The sequence below is a fragment of the Microtus ochrogaster genome, unplaced genomic scaffold (genome assembly GCF_000317375.1).
Source record: "Microtus ochrogaster isolate Prairie Vole_2 unplaced genomic scaffold, MicOch1.0 UNK75, whole genome shotgun sequence".
Taxonomy (NCBI): Eukaryota; Metazoa; Chordata; class Mammalia; order Rodentia; family Cricetidae; genus Microtus; species Microtus ochrogaster.
This window is the reverse complement of record NW_004949173.1, coordinates 1,133,343-1,150,217: the sequence shown is the minus strand read 5'-3', so window position 1 is coordinate 1,150,217 and position 16,875 is coordinate 1,133,343.

Here is a 16,875-nt window from a genome sequence, read left to right as displayed (position 1 = left end):
GTGTGTGTGTGCAGATGTGCCTGCTGGTATGGGCATGGAGAGGCCAGAGAAGGATGTCAGGGGTTCAGCTCTACAGCTTTCCACATTCTTCCCTTGAGACGATGTCACTCACTGAGCCAGGAACTAGTCTGGCATCCAGAAAGCCCTGTTCCCACCCCCATTCCACTTGGATTTCAGGTCTGCACAAGCATACTCAGGTTTTTATGTGGGAGCTGGAGATTTGAACCCAGATTTTCATGCTGGCACAGCAAGTACTCTTATCCATTGAGCCATCTCACTATCCCCTAAGTTTCTTTTGTTTTAATTTTAAAACTTGGATAAATATAAAGTCTTTTCTATTAAATACAACTTTATCTCAAGGTAGGAATTTCTTTACTTATGTGCCTGAATGGATGATGTTAAGATTAGAAGGCTTCTTCAGGATTACCCATTAGACCATTGGTTTTCAAGTTGTGGTTCATGATCCCTGACCCCTTTGGGTCACATATCAATCATCCTGCACATCAGATATTTACATAATAAATCAGAATAGTAGCAGATTACAGTTTTGAAGTAGCAACAAAAATATTTTTATGGCTGGAGGGGTCAGTACAACATGAGGTACTGTAGTAAAGGGACACAACGTTAGGAAGGTTGAGAACCACTGCATTAGATCCTCCATGCAATCAGAAAGAGTGAGAAACAGAAAGACCTGGACACACCCAGAAGAAAAGGAGGATGATATGGCCCTGGAGGCGGAGACTGGAGCAGGGCAGCCATCAAGCAGGAACTGCCAGCAGCCACCAGAAGTTGGAAGAGGTGAGGCTGGATTCTGCCACAGAAACTTTAGAGAAAACATGAGCCTGCCAACCCTCAGTTTGTGCCCAGTGGAACAGATTTCAAGCTCTGGCCTCCAGATCCCTTTGTGCTCAGAGAAAATAAATTGTTTTCTAAATTCACCGAGCTTGTAGTAATTTGGTACAGCTGCTCCTGGACGCTCAAACTGGACTGAAATGCTGGGGTCATATTGAGTTAAATACAATAGCATGTTAAAATTAATTTTACTTACATAAGGCTTCTTCTTGAAGTCTGCTGTTTCCGCTTCTGGCTCTCATGAAGTTCCTGTTGGTCAATGCTGTCCTGGACTGTGGCTCTGTGAGACGCAGCCAATTATTTCCTTGAACAGCCTAAAGAGAAGGTGATTTCTTTCTGGAAAATCATACCCAAAAGTTTCTCTAATGTATGATTATGATTTCATTGTTACTATAAAAGGGTATCTCTGTTTGTTAAATAAAGATGTGGACAGCAGGTTTTCAAGCTAAATGTCCGTGTTATGTTAGCTAATTTTCCATCATTGTGACCAGACACCTGAAAGAAAATCTTAGAAGAGGGAGGATCTACTTTGGCTACTGATTTCATGGGGCTCAGTCTGTCATGGTGGAGAAGCATGGCATGGTAGAGCAGTTTACATCAAAGTAAACAGGAAACAGCCAGGGCTAGAGGAAGACTCTAGAACATCATCTGCCCCTCCCAACAAGGAGACTTCTCCAGGGTGGAGATTAGTGCTAGCTGTTAATTCGACATGAGAGAAGGGTCTCTGTGCACACCTGCGGTAGATTATCCTGATTACATCCCTTGAAGTGGGGAGACTCACCACGTGGGTGGTACCACTCCCTGACTGGGATCCATCACTGTATGAGTGGAGAGACCTAAGCATCAATGAGTATTGACCGTTCTCTGTCTCCTGTGTGCCAGTGTACTTTAAGTTGCTTTTCTCAGGATATTTTATTACAGCCACTTTAAAACATCTGGTGGCCTACTTCCTCCAACTTAACCTCACTTCCAACCTTTCACTAATTCATATTGTAAATTCACCAAAAACTTAAGCCACCTGTTAATTCAGTGGCCTCCTCCCTTAATTTTCTCTGGAAACATCCTCTCTCTCTCTCTCTCTCTCTCTCTCTCTCTCTCTCTCTCTCTCTCTCTCTCTCACACACACACACACACACACACACACACACACAGTCATCCTAACATGTTCCAAAAGTCCCTATGAATTTACGAATTTACACTTCTCCATATATTCCACATGTAGCACCCTCCACTGGACAGACTCAGAAGAAAAAGCGGGGGATGATCTGGCCCTGGAGACAGAAACTGGAGCAATGCAGCCACCAAGCAGGAACTGCCAGCGGCCACCAGAAGTTGGAAGAGGCAAGAATGGATTCTATGACAGAAACTTTTAAATTTAAAATGGATGGTTGGAGTTTGCCCAGCACGTTCATCATCCAAATGCTTACAAATATGAGCTTGGTGTTTTTCTCCCCTTTAAGTATACCATATAATACTGAGTTGGGATCCAAGTGAGGGTTGGAGAGAGATAATTCATGGTGTATGGTTCCATGCTCCCAGCCTTACCATTATGTAAAGCAGCCAACAGAATAACAGTAATTACAGTCAACACACTGTAATGAGTTAATTTGATAAAAAGAATGTCTTGTTACTGTATGAAGAGGCTCCTTCAGAGGCCCTGTGATACATGATTTCTGATTTCCCTGTGGTTTATATGGTATAGGTTGATGAACCTGTTTGAGGTGGTGGAAACCCGTTTCTCCTTGCATGAGTTGGTGAGGCCAGCATGCAAGCATGAACTGCAAACCTTGCTGTCTGCTTCCTTTGAGGCTGATGCATTTATACATTCCAGTTTGTGGTTTGGGAGTGTTTGCTTGTTTGTTTTGTGGGATTTTTTTAGTGAACCTGCATCCTCATGAATATTGGTTAAGTGCTCTACCACTGAGATATGTCACCAGGTCAAATGCCTTTATGTTTCTGAACAAGAAAGAGAAAGGTAATGATCTCCTACTTCTTAGATAAGATGCTGACTTATGCCTAAAAAATCTACTCGGGACTGGAGAGATGGCTCATCAAATAAAGTCACTTGCTACTCACCTGATGACAGGAATTTGACCTCCGAAATCATAAGCTGGAAGGAAAGCACCCACTCCACATATGTACCATGGCACACGCATGCTCCCATACAGAGAGTTAGTAACTGGAGCAAACTGGAAAGCAATAGTAATTGTACTTGTTGTTAGAAGGAATTTCAGACCTTTCCCAAAGCACCATGTACCAGAGCTGAATTCAGCCTCTTGCCATGGCTCCTCCTGGATGTATGTGAGTGATTTTACACAGAGAATGCTATCAGACTGGTGCTGACCAGTCTCATGACATAATCACATCCCCATCCTCTTCCTCATCCCTCATACCTAATAGTGACTTTAATCTGCTCGTCTAGTGGTCCCAATCCCCTTTCCAGCTTTAAGGCACTTTACGGAGGTATATGACTGACATTAAAAAGCTGTACTTGGGTGATGTATACAATTGCATGAATCTGGCAATAAATGAACGTTCAGGAAGCCGTCACCACCATCAAGGCCATAGATATATTGTTGGGCCTTTCGAAGCTTTTTCCACTTCATTATTACTTGTGGTTTGGGGATAGTGAGAACGCTTACTGTAATTTCTACTCAACTAATGAATTTTTATTTTTTTTTATTTTTATTTATTTATTTTTTTTTGTGTGTGACTTTATTTTTTTTTAAATTTTATTTATTTAGTAAGGATTTCTGCCTCCTCCCCGCCACCGCCTCCCATTTCCCTCCCCCTCCCCCGATCAAGTCCCTCTCCCTCATCAGCTTGAAGAGCAATCAGGGTTCCCTGACCTGTGGGAAGTCCAAGGACCGCCCACCTCCATCCAGGTTTAGTAAGTTGAGCATCCAAACTGCCTAGGCTCCCCCAAAGCCAGTATGTGCAGTAGGATCAAAAACCCATTGCCATTGTTCTTGAGTTCTCAGTAGTCCTCATTGTCTGCTATGTAAGTCCGGTTTTATCCCATGCTTTTTCAGACCCAGGCCAGCTGGTCTTGGTGAATTCCCGAAAGATCATCCCCATTGTCTCAGTGTGTGGGTGTACCCCTCGCGGTCCTGAGTTCCTTGCTCATGCTCCCCCTCCTTCTGCTCCTAATTTGGACCTTGAGATTTCTGTCTGGTGCTCCAATGTGGGTCTCTGTCTCTGTCTCCTTTCATCGCCTGATAAAAGTTAATATTCAGGAGGATGCCTATATGTTTGTCTTTGGATTCACCTTCTTATTTAGCTTCTCTAGGATCGCAAATTATAAGCTCAATGTCCTTTATTTATGGCTAGAAACCAAATATGAGTGAGTACATCCCATGTTCCTCTTTTTGGGTCTGGCTTACCTCACTCAGGATAGTGTTTTCTATTTCCATCCATTTGTACGCAAACTTCAAGAATTCCTTGTTTTTTACTGCTGAGTAATACTCTAATATGTATATATTCCGTACTTTCTTCATCCATTCTTCCATTGAAGGGCATCTAGGTTGTTTCCAGGTTCTGGCTATTACAAACAATGCTGCTATGAACATAGTTGAGCATATACTTTTGTTGTATGATAGGGCCTCTCTTGGGTATATTCCCAAGAGTGGAATTGCTGGGTCCAGGGGTATTTTTAAGTCTATAATGCAGTGCAGTTAGTGACAGACGACATTGCCCTTTAGAGTAGAATTCTGGGTCTGAACGTTTGTCTATTGGAAGGAAAATCTGGGCCTCCAAAAGACTCCTGTGTTCACTACAGGATCCCTCACAATACCTAAGACTTAAGAACAGCATAAAGTTTCATTGACTAATGGATAAAGGAATGCGTTGCATATCCATTGTAATAGAATAATTTTAATCTTTTCTTTAAAATTCTTGCTATTTGCAATATCATAGAAGAAACTCAAGAGCGAGTACTTGAGAAAATTCGAGTAGACCTGAAAAAACAAATGCTGTAGAATCTCACATTTATGTGGGTGCTAACCTAACAAAACTAAAAGAAACAGAGTACAAAGGAGGAAATTTCATGGAGTTAGAGGAAGGGGGAAAGGACAGAGGATAGTCAAAAAACACTGTGTTTGAGGGCAGGGAAACGGCTCAGGCAGAAGCATTTCTCAGACAAACCTGGTGACCTGAGTTCAGCTCCTCAGGCTCTGTGTAAAGACCTGGATGTGGCTATGCACATCTGAAACACCATGGTTCCTATGTCAGCTAGGAGGTGGAGACAAGGATCACACAGCTCCCCTGAAGTCCACAGCAGAAGTAACAAGAGAGACTCTGTCTCAACACAAGACAGGAGGTAAGAAGAGACTCCTTCAAGGTTGTCTCTGATCTTTACCTGGGCACTATGTGTGTGCGCACCTGCAAACATATGCCCTTCTCTCAGTCTCTGTGTGTGTCTGTCTCTATCTCTCTGTCTCTCTGTATCTGTCTCTCTGTGGGTCTGTCTCTGTCTCTCTCTTCTCTCTGGCACACACACAAAAGTTACAAACTGCCATTCAATTTGATGTTAAGATGATCTTTTTATAGACTGTTCGGTCTTAATTATGCTTCTACATGTGTCCCCCAAACCCTAACCTAGTTTCTTCAATATTGCCACATTAAAGACAACCCCTAATCATGCCCCTCCACTCAGTAGCTCTTTATTCCATTAGCAATGGCGTTCACCTACCTTAATTAGGCATTTAAAGCCCTCCACAATTTGACCTCATTCTACTCTTGAAGAGTCTGACACATGCCATAAGATGACAGACATTGAAACAAGCGCGATTCTGGTCCTTTTTTTCCAACCTCTCTCTGCTAATTCTTGTCACAGTCAAGATGCTTATACAGTTCTTTATCTTTGTTGTGTCCTTTCCTGCCATTGCCCCAGCCTTGGCCAGGTTTCTCTGTGGACCTGATCAGAGTCTCTTCTATCAAAAGTAACCTCTCATTCCCATGCACTTCCTTAGCTTTCTAAGAAAGGCACGGTATTCTATCTTATATTGAATTATGTGCCTCTCTTATTTCTCCTTCAAACTGGTGAAGTCATGCAACTGCAGACCATGCTATAGTCACCCTTCCACTCACCATGATGCCTGCATGTTGCAGGTAGACATCGAAGTAGGTGACAGAGGATGAGATGGAATGATACCAGCACACACTGAGATGATGCTGGGACGGGTAAGAGCATGGCACATGGTCGTATTCAACAGAAATTTCTTGGTGATAGATGTTGAAAGGATGAGGCAGAACAGCAAAAGGGGGAGGGGTTTCCTTGAGTCAGAACCAGGCCAGAGCAATAAGGGTCACAGTAGAACTCTTAGGCAAAGCGCTTGACCACAAAGAATTCTTAAAGCTCCTTGGCTCCTGTCCTGCTGAGAAACCACAAGAGGGATTTGCTTCGAAAGGAGGCCTGCACACATGATTATTCCTCTCCTCTGAACCCCAGGGGTAGGATGTTGGTAATTACTTTTGGATCTCTTCAGTGTAATTACACAATAATCCGCAGCCACCTATAAATACTGTGTCATTACATGGTATTGTCCTGGTAAACTCTACTGGGTTTCCTTGTCGGGTAATTATAGCTGTGCCACGGGGCAAAGATTAGCAGCACTAAGAACTTCCATTACACTCATATCTCAGCTGCATGACACTTTCCATTCAGAGAAACACAAACTGCACAGAGGTGGCGGGTGGTGGAGTTTGGGGTGATGAAAGAGTCCTTGCTGTTTCAAAGGGTTGGGGAGAGACTATTAGAATAGTTGACCTTCGTTTTCTCACAAGTGAGGGAGGAAATACCTAGTGGAAGGACATGACTCTCAGGCTCTCAGGCTGGGTTATTTAAGGAACTGTTGAGAGCACCTGCCAAATACACCAGAAAAATAGCTTATATGTATAAAATAATAAAAAAATAAATAGTTTATATGTATAAAATAGCTTATATGTATATAAACAGGAAGTAAAGAACCAAGTCAGTGATTGGCATGTATGCTTTTCCCATTGTTTTATAATGAATGCCTTTGGAGACCAGTTAGAAATGTCTTCTTGTGAAGCTTGGTGGTACAAGTCTGCAGTTCAGCTACATGGAAGTATGAGACAGAATGATTATAAGACAACTCTAGACAACAGAGGGAGTTGAAGATCAATCTGGGCAACTTAATGAGACCATGTCTCAAAACAAAAAGTTGTTTTTAAGAAATGTGGGGAGGGAGTGGCTGAAAGGTGGCTCTGTTGTTAAAGTATTTCCTTCACAATCGTGCAGACTCGAGTTCTATTCCCAGCACCCACCTTAAAAATAATCCTGCGAGGGTGACCATGCTGGATATCCCACACCTGGGGAAGTAGAGGCAGGCAGAACCCTGAGTCTCACTGGGCAACCATCCTCGCCTAATCTACAGATCCAGAGTAAAAAACTGAAAAATAAATAAAAAACCAGAGTTTGGCCTCTGGCTTCTACATGTACGTATATACATGTACACACAAGCCATATATACACATGGCCACACAGGTGTACCTGTATACGCACACACAGACACACACACTCACACACACACATAGTGGACTAGGCCGTGGTCCATCTTAGCCGTAAATGCTTTCCCAACATGTGTGAGACCCTAAATTTAATCCTCAATGCTAGAAAATAATCTCTGCTCCATACCTGTGGAGCCCACAGAAGTGGATCCGTTCCACCTTGACTGAAGATCAGAGAGTTCAGACCTGTTCTTGCTCCTTCAAGGTTATATGACAGGATGTTTGATATAAGGTGCGGTTACTAGATGTCTTGATCCTCAAGGTCAGATAACTGAATCTTTGATTTAACATGCAGTTACTGGAGGCTCTGAGAATTAAGGAATTACACTCGTTTGTTCCTTGTTTCATGGGAGCAAAGTCGTGTGCACTTCCCCTTTTGCTTTGGGCATAGGAGGACTAAACGAAGCCAACTCAAGGTGGATGCCCTCCTGAGTCTATCTCTTGTCTCTTGTCTAGTTCTCAACCCTCACTCTTCCCTCCAAGAACGGTAAGTCGGGTGGGACCCCAATACATACCTTCTCCTTCACACTTAATAAAACTGGAGGTCTCAAATAAGATGCTCTATGACAATGTATAAAGAAACAAGTGGAAGCTGGGCAGTGGTGGCACACGTCTTTAATCTCAGCACTCAGGAGGCAGAAGCAGGCTGGTCTCTGAGTTCAAGGTCAGTCTGGTATACAGAGCAAGTTAGAGGACATTGAGAAACTGTCTCAAAAAAGATAAACAAAAGAACAAAAAAAGAAAAAACAGAAAAAGGAAAGAAGCAAACGGAGATGAAAGAAAAGTTAGAAATAAAGCAACCAGTAGGAAGAGGAAAGGAAGCAAGGAAGGAAGGACGTTAACAGCAGGAAATAAACATTATAATCACATTTCTAAGTGTTCTTGCATACCCTTTTTGTGTGTAGCAAGAGCACTTGCCATAATATCAACCCTTTTTTATATGCACAACAGTTGATGGTCAATCACTGCTGTACACACAACCTCTGGTCTACATTCATCTAATACCATAATTTGTATCTATTAAATAACTCATTACATCCCCCCTTCCCCAAACCCATGGACACTTGTTCCATTTGCTGCTTCTGTACATCTGATGAAACTGCAAATATCACACCTTCTGACTTCAAAATGTCTTACAAGATGTGGACAACTTTAGTATATATTAATAATAACAGGATACAATATAGAGCCTCGAAATAACACACACACATCCATGTCCAACTGATCTTTGACAAAGGTGCCCATAATATGTGATTGAAAAAGGGACATTCTCTCCACCAATTTGTTTTAAAGGTTGCCTGGAGAAGTGTACTGGACAAGACTATACAAGAATTATCCTTATGAGGGGGTAATATCGTCTAGACTGCAAAGAACATATAATGAGAAGCAGATGTGGAATTTCTGCTCCTTGAATGTCTTTGAGTTCATTAATCAGTTTCCTCAACTGAATAAACCTTGAATTGCATGAGATCACTGAGCCTCCAGGTAGCCATTGAATATCCAGGTCCATCTGCCCTTTCCCAAGGATGACGATGGCAGAGTTGTTATAGCAGAGACCTAGGCTGTTCTGTAACCAGACTTTTTGGCCAGCTACATAGTAGTGAACCAATATGATACTCAATGTATGCATTTATGGAAAATCAAGGGAATGATAAGGAATTAAAAGTTGCACAGTTGGGTTTTTGTATGAAGTATTGTCTAAAAATTTATAATAAATGACTTTATTCCTGTATCTCATTGATTTTATTTTTAATTCCTAGACTATGCTTGTTTTCAACCTTGTTTCCTATTACTGCTGGGACCATTTTTTTTCAAGTGTGAAAGTGGATGACGATCACATATAAACTCGGCTGCCTCCCATGTGACTCTCCATTTTCACACGTGGAATGAAGCCCAAGAGGTAAAGTGGCAGGTGTTTGGTGGCTGACTGCTGATTTAGAACTCTTCAGTTCTGTGCCATTAATTTTTTCAATGTTTTAACTGAAGGTTATTGGCAACTATAAATTAATCTTCCTCTTTCAAAATTACAGTGGCCTTGTCAAATATTAAATTTATCTTTAAGGGGATATTACAATTGTCTTCGTAAGAAAGAATTTAGGAGAATTTCCTTTTCCTTCTTTATTCACTAGGCCTGTCCAACCTCTTGGCACTGTGACATGATGCTGTTATCTACAACACTCATGCTCAAGGAGTGCACAATGGAGTCTTTTTTTAAAAAAAAAAAAAAAGGAAAAAGAAACTTAATATTTTGAGTAAGTTTACCTTTGTGTTGGGTTGCCATCATGGCTATCCCGGGGTGCTGTGACCTGCAGTCAACAGGTTGGTCAGGCCTCACAGTGAATATATAGTGTTCTATATCATTATGAATTTTACACCAAACTATTGTGGACTATTAAGTGGTATGCTGTGTGATGAGTACGTGGGAAGGAGGGGCTATTGTGTTATCCTCTGTACTTGATAAAATTTTCATGACTGAAAATCTTCAGGGCTATTAATGATTCTAGTAAGAATAATTTTAGAATTGAGATGGAATTGAAATTTCCATAAGCATTTAATTTTATGGGTGATATAATTAAGATTTAGACAGACCAAGTAATTCACCTCATTAAAATCAATAAATAGCTTGAAATAGATACATGTGCATTCTGTAATCTGAAAGAGAGCTTTCTGTATGATTCCAACTGCATGACATTTTGAGAAGGGTCGGGGTCTCCAATAGCAGGTAAAATGTGATTGAGCCACCAAGAATGATTCAGCAATGTCCTTCTGCAAAAAGGCATGAAGGTAAATTCATGTCACTTACCCAAACACTCAGACTATGCAATGCCAAAAGTAATGCTTAATATTAACTGCATTTGGGGTGATAGTAACCTGTCAATGATTGTTCATAAGTTATAAAGGACATACTACTCTGTGAGGGATGAGGCTCCTGGGGAAGGATATGCACACACACACACACACACACACACACACACACACACACACACAATCTTAATCTCATTGCTTTTTAATAATTGTATAGATATGGACTTTTACTGTGTACAATTTAAGTAACAAGTGCACAAACTGTTAAAAGTCAAAGCAATCAGAATATAAACCAGTGTCTTCTTATACATATGTGTGTGTGAAAGTATATGCATATATATGCAGGAACCAATAGAAACTAGAGGACGAGGTCAGATCCCCTGGAGCTGGTGTTACAGACAGTTATGAACTGCCTGAGATACGGTCTAGAAACTGAACCCAAATCCTCTAGAAAAACAGTAAGTGCTCTTAACCATGAAACCATCTCTCCAGCCCCTGTGTCATTTGAATTCTGCTTTGGTAGGTGCTTTTTTCTTTGGTCACCTTCCTTTTACATGCAGTTGGCCATTGCAGTCCTAGTGCAAGAGAATAGGAAAGGTGACATGTCCTGTCATTGTACCTTTCTTATACCTGCTTCCACTGTACCAAAATTATGCATGTCTCATGAGAAGGAAATCTCTTCCTGAAACGTAGATTCTCCCTTCAATTTTATGATCTACAAAGAGTATTCTTAATAGTGTGATAAATATCATCCTTATTTTCCTTTCTAACACAATCTACGTTCTCCAGTGACTCTCCTCTGGTAGATTCACAATCAGTACATCACCAACCACATTGATCTTCGAGGAGAGAGGGATTCCCCAGAACTCTGTACTTATAGCACAAAATCCAGAAACATCTTCTTTTTTTTAATTTCTTTTATTGAGCTATATATTTTTTTCTCTGCTCCCCTCCCTTCCTCACCCTTCTCCTTCTATCCTTCCCCATGATCCCCATGCTCCCAATTTTCTCAGGAGATCTTGTCTTTTCCAATGTCCCATGTAGATTAGACCCACATATCTCTCTCCTAGGGTTCTCTTTGTCTGCTAAGTTCTCTGGGACTGTGAATTATAGGCTGGTTGTACTTTTCTTTATATCTAAAAGCCACATATGAGTGAGTAAATATTATATCTGTCTTTCTAGGTCTGGGTTACCTCATTCAACATGATGCTTTCTAGATCCATCCATTTGCCTGCAAATTTCAAGATGTCATTATTTTTTCCTCTGTGTAGTACTCCATTGTGTAAATGTACCATATTTTCTTTATCCATTCTTCAGTTGAGGAATATTTAGGTTGTTTTCAGAATCTGGATATGACAAAAAATGTTGCTATGAACATAGTTGAACATATGTCCTTGTGGTATGATTGAGCTTCCTTTGGGTATATACCTAAAAGTGATATTGCTGGGTCTTGAGGAAGATTGTTTCCTAATTTTCTGAGAAATCACCATACTGCTATCCAAAGCAGTTGTACCAGTTTGCACTCCAACCAGCAATGGAGGAGTGTTCCCTTTTCCCTACATTCTTTCCAGCATAAGCTATCATCAATGTTTTTGTTCTTGGCCTTTCTGACAAGTGTTAGATGGAATCTCAGAGTTGTTTTGATTTGTATTTCTCTGATAGCTGATGTTGAGAATTTCCTTAAGTGTCTTTTAGCCATTTTAGATTCGTCTGTTGAAAGCTCTCTGTTTAGGTCTATACCCCATGTTTTATTGTATTATATGTTCTTTTGATGACCAATTTCTTGAGTTCTTTGTATATTCTGGAGATCAGTCCTCTGTCCAATGTGGGGTTGGTGAAGATCTTTTGAAGAAGACACTAGAAATCGGAAAGATCTCCCATGCTCTTGGGTAGGTAGAATTAACATAGAAAAATTGGCAATCTTACCAGAAGTAATCTATAGCTTCAATGCAATGTATATCAGAATCTTAGCAAAATTCTTTCCAGACCTCAAAAGAACAATACTCAACTTCATATTGAAAAACAACAACAAAAAAAAAAACCCAGGATATCCAAAACAATCCTGTACATAAAGGAACTTCTGGAGGCATCACAATCTCTTACTTCAAACTCTACCTCAGAACTACAGTACTGAAAACAGCCTGGTAATGGCATATAACCAAACAGAAGGACCAATGGAATCAAATTGAAGACTGCTGTAGGCTGTCAGTCCACACACCTATGAACACCTAATTTTTGACAAAGAAACAAAAAGATAACATGGAAAAAAGAAAGCATATTCAACAAATGGTGCTGGCATAACTGGATATCAACATGTAGAAGAATCAAAATAGATCCATATCTATCCCCATGCACAAAACTCAAATCCAAATGGATCGAAGACTTCAACATAAAACCAATAACACTGAACCTCATAGAAGAGAAGTACACTTGAACATATCGGCACAAGAGACCATTTCCTAAATATAACCCCAGTAGCACAGACACTGAGAGAAACAATTAATAAATGGGACCTCCTGAAACTTAGAAGCTTCTGTAAAGCAAAGGACACGGTCAACAAGACAAAACAGAAGCCTACAGAAGCATCACCAACCAATCGGTATAAGTTGACCTCCCTGAAGACAGCTATATATTTAAATTCTGTGTGTGATCCAGGTTTGGTGCCCACCATCCCTCATCTGCTGAAGGCAAGTAGATAGCAAATCATTTATTTTGATTATTTGAAAGGTAGCATGTAAATCTGTTTGATCCCACAGTCTACATCCAGACTTTCTCATCTTAATAAAGGTGCCCTTATCCAAAGCTGGAACTATGACGGGTGGCCACTTTATACACAGAAGAAATTCACTGCTGTCTTTATCTTGCGTTTTTTTTTTTTTCAGCCACCGCGCAGGTAAACAACCCAGGCCTACGCAAGTTCACACACAAAGGCCTGCACAAGAGTAACATTTATCTTGTACATGTTCCATTTATCTTTGGCAAAAAGCTTCAGCCCCAAACTATCTTAAGTGATCTCAAAAAGACAGTGATAAGTACCTTCCCCCGTCATTATTGCTCCATTTTATCACAGTGGTGATAGCAATAATGGTGGTTGTAACCCCCATCAAGTCCATTTAACATGGCTCATTTTCAAAAGCCACTCAATGCCTTGTGACAGTCTGGCCAGGCAGTATGAAAAGATCACTTAACCCGCATGATCTGAGGAAGACTTTGAGTGGGGAAAGAAGAGCCTACAGTCAGAGCTGAGGCAGCCAAAGAAGCAAAGGGATGAAAAAGAACATTGATTTTATGACAAGGGGCAGAGCCACTGTCAAAAATGAGCAGCGTAAATTGAAGGAATGTTTCAATTAGCTGTTTGCAAGAGAAATTCCTCAGGAGTTCTGATTTGCCAGCTTCTGTGTATCGTTGCTTAGGTGTGTGCCGTGGCCTGTATATGTGTGCGCACCTGTTCATTTTTAATACTGAAAACTATAGAATTCGAATTTCGGTTAGCAATCACAGGTATTAGAGTAGAGACTTCACTGTTTCAACAAGATGTTAGATGGTGCTGCAGAGAACTCGGCAATGACGGCCAGGGTGGAAGAGGAAGGTGGAGACTGTGGGCTTGCCTGCCACTCACGCACCCTGACAGGAAACTGCGACAGTTGCTGCCGTTTCTTGGAGGCTCTGTGTCACTCGAGTTCATCCGTAACCTTTCTGCCATTTACTTAGCAAGGGTTGAAATTGCTAGCAGAATGCCCTGGTTTCTAGAGGCCACGGACATGGAAGAGCATGAGAGATGGACAGACAGTGAGTGTGCCAGATAAATCAGCTCTTCTTGCTGTCCCACAAACACTGCATTCTGAAAAGCAGGCTTAGCACCTGCGGTCGCTGGTACATGGTCAGGCCTGAAACCTGATATCACAGCTAGTGGGCAGCACTAGCTGTGATATCAGGTCCTGGTTCAAAATCCACTTTTGCCTGGGGACATCCCCTTGGACACCTGGGAACCCCTCTAGAGCCAAGTCTCTTGCCAACCCTAAAATGGCTCCCTTAGTTAAGATATCATCTTCCCTGCTCCCATATTCACCCTTCCTCCATCTCAACCATTCCACTCCCCCAAGCTCTCCCCAACCCTCCCCTTCTCCCTTCTCTTTCCCCCTCTCTCCTTTCCCCAGCTAGGTCCTTGGGCAGAAGAGGAGAGGGTGTCTGAACTGGCCTTCTCCCATAGCCACACTGATGAATATCTTGAATATCACCATAGAACCTTCATCCGGCAATGGATGGAGATAGAGACAGAGACCCACATTGGAACACTGGACTGAGCTCCCAAGGTCCAGATGAAGAGTAGAAGGAGGGAGAGGACAAGCAAGGAAGTCAGGACCGTGAGGGGTACGTACACCCACTGAGGTGGTGTGACTGATCTAATGGGAGCTCACCAAGGCCAGCTGGACTGGGACTGAATGAGCATGTGATCAAACAGGACTCTCTGAATGTGGTTGACAATGGGGGCAGACTGAGAAACCATTGATAATGACACTGTGTTTTGATTCTACTGCATGCACTGGCTTTTTCGGAGCTTGGTCTGTTTGGATGCACACCTTCCTAGACCTGGATGGAGTGGGGAGGGTCTTGGACTTTTCACAGGGCAGGGTACCCTGGCTTCTCTTAGGACTGAAGAGGAAGGGGGAGGGGGAAGTGGGAGGGAAATGGGAGGAGGGGAGGAGGTGAAAATTTTTAATAAATAAAATAAAAAAATTAAATTAAAAAAACAAAAAATCCACTTCTGTGCCTCGTTGGTCATGTAACCTTGAGTTTAAAGGTTAAACTTAAGGTCAGTGAAATGGGAATATTAAGTACCACTGTACGATACACCTGTAGAACTAAAACAAGATAATTTGCCTGAAATGTCTGGTTCATAGTTACCCCTACAGGCAGGTAAAGCTGATTCTGATGAATCCCTATAATATTCATAATTTTAGCTAGATTTTCTGAGCACAGTTCTTAGTAAATTAATTCCTTTTAACATATCTCAAAGTATAATTGTTTCTGTAAAACAGACGAAAGGTCATGTAGGCTAAATTTAAAAAAATTGAAAAAAGTAAAAGACCTTGATCCCATTTTTTAAAGTTCAGGCTCCATTACACAGGAACTCTGTGATCTTGATAAGCCATAATCACTGTATTTAGCATCAAGGATAATATTACATGATAGTGAGAAGTTCAAGGTTTAGAGGCATGAAAACCTGGTTTTGAATATTCACTCTGCTGCTTTCTAAGGACATGGTATTCTCTGTACCTGCAGCACTAGCACCCTAGTACCCATGCTCCTGATTTCAAATTAAATGGCTTTTCCTTCAGAATTCTTCTTTGATCTTCGCTTCTACATTCTTATTGTTCTCCATAATATTTTCTAGAATGATTATGAATTGATCATGCAATTCTTGTCCTCGTTGCTTAATACGTGACAAACTCCAAGGCAAGAAACCTAGTATTTTTTTTTCTCACAATGTCTGGTACCTAACAGGTGATGGCTCTCAAGTGAATAAAGGTGTTAAATCAGGAAAGTAACGGGATCCAAACTTTCTTTCAAGAAGTTGTCGTTTCAGAGACACTGTAAAAGGGAAGAGACAGAAACCAGACATTGAACTGGATGTGAACGCAGTGATTTAGAGTAGATGCTGGTGGCTTAGTTGAGTTGACACTGATAGAGGCTCTGAGAAGCAAGCTGACTCTGTATCCACTGCACAGTCTGACTTAAAGGGTTCGCTAGTGAATATGGTGTAGTATACAAAAAAAAAATAAAGATTAATTTCAAGGTGTTGTGCCTGGGAAAACTGAATAGTTGGACAGCCAAGGCTTTAGATAGGGGAAGTCGCAGAGTCAGATATATGTCAGAAGCTTGAGTTTATCTTAGGAACACCTTTAATTATTGTGCCCATGAGATACCCAAATAGACTTGTCAAGCAAGCCACTGTTAGCTCATTCATGGTTTAAACTGGGAAGTCAGAGCAGAGACCATAAGTCCATAGTTAAAGCTGTGAGACACACCGTGACACCACCCAACAGGAATAGGCCAGGTACGAGTTGCTAGAGCAGTCGCACTCGGGAAGACAAGAGGTGATATCAAGTCAGTAGACAGTGAGAAAGAGCAGTCATGAAGGAAGAAGGGTAGGCCCTTCAGATGGAAGTGAGTTATAAGCCATATGAAGTAATGAGGAGGCTTCGAATTTCCCAGTTGGTTTTCCAACATGATGATCATTGCAAATCCTGACAAAAACTATTTTAGCATGTACTGGGAACAAAAAAAAGAAATATGATTTAAAAGTTCATTTAAAAGAGAATGAGAAATCATTGGGGAAGATTTGATGAGATACCAAAATGAGATTGCTTTCATACTCAATGGAATAGCTAAAATCAACGAAGCGGCCTGCACTCAGTGATGGTGAGGCTGTGGAGCCCGTGGAAGACTCTCACAGTCCCAGTTGGAATGTGATGGGTTCCACACAACCACATTAAAGAGTCGTTTTGCAGTTTCCTTGAAATGAAATATTTACTTTCTAAGATATTCAACACACCCACTGTTAGAGAAACTGAAGCATGTATGCATTCAAAAACTTACACGTAAATCTTCAGAAAAAGCCTCTTCATGGTAACTTAAAGCCATGGACAGTGAAAACAGCCATCAACAGAATGGCCCTTCCAATCA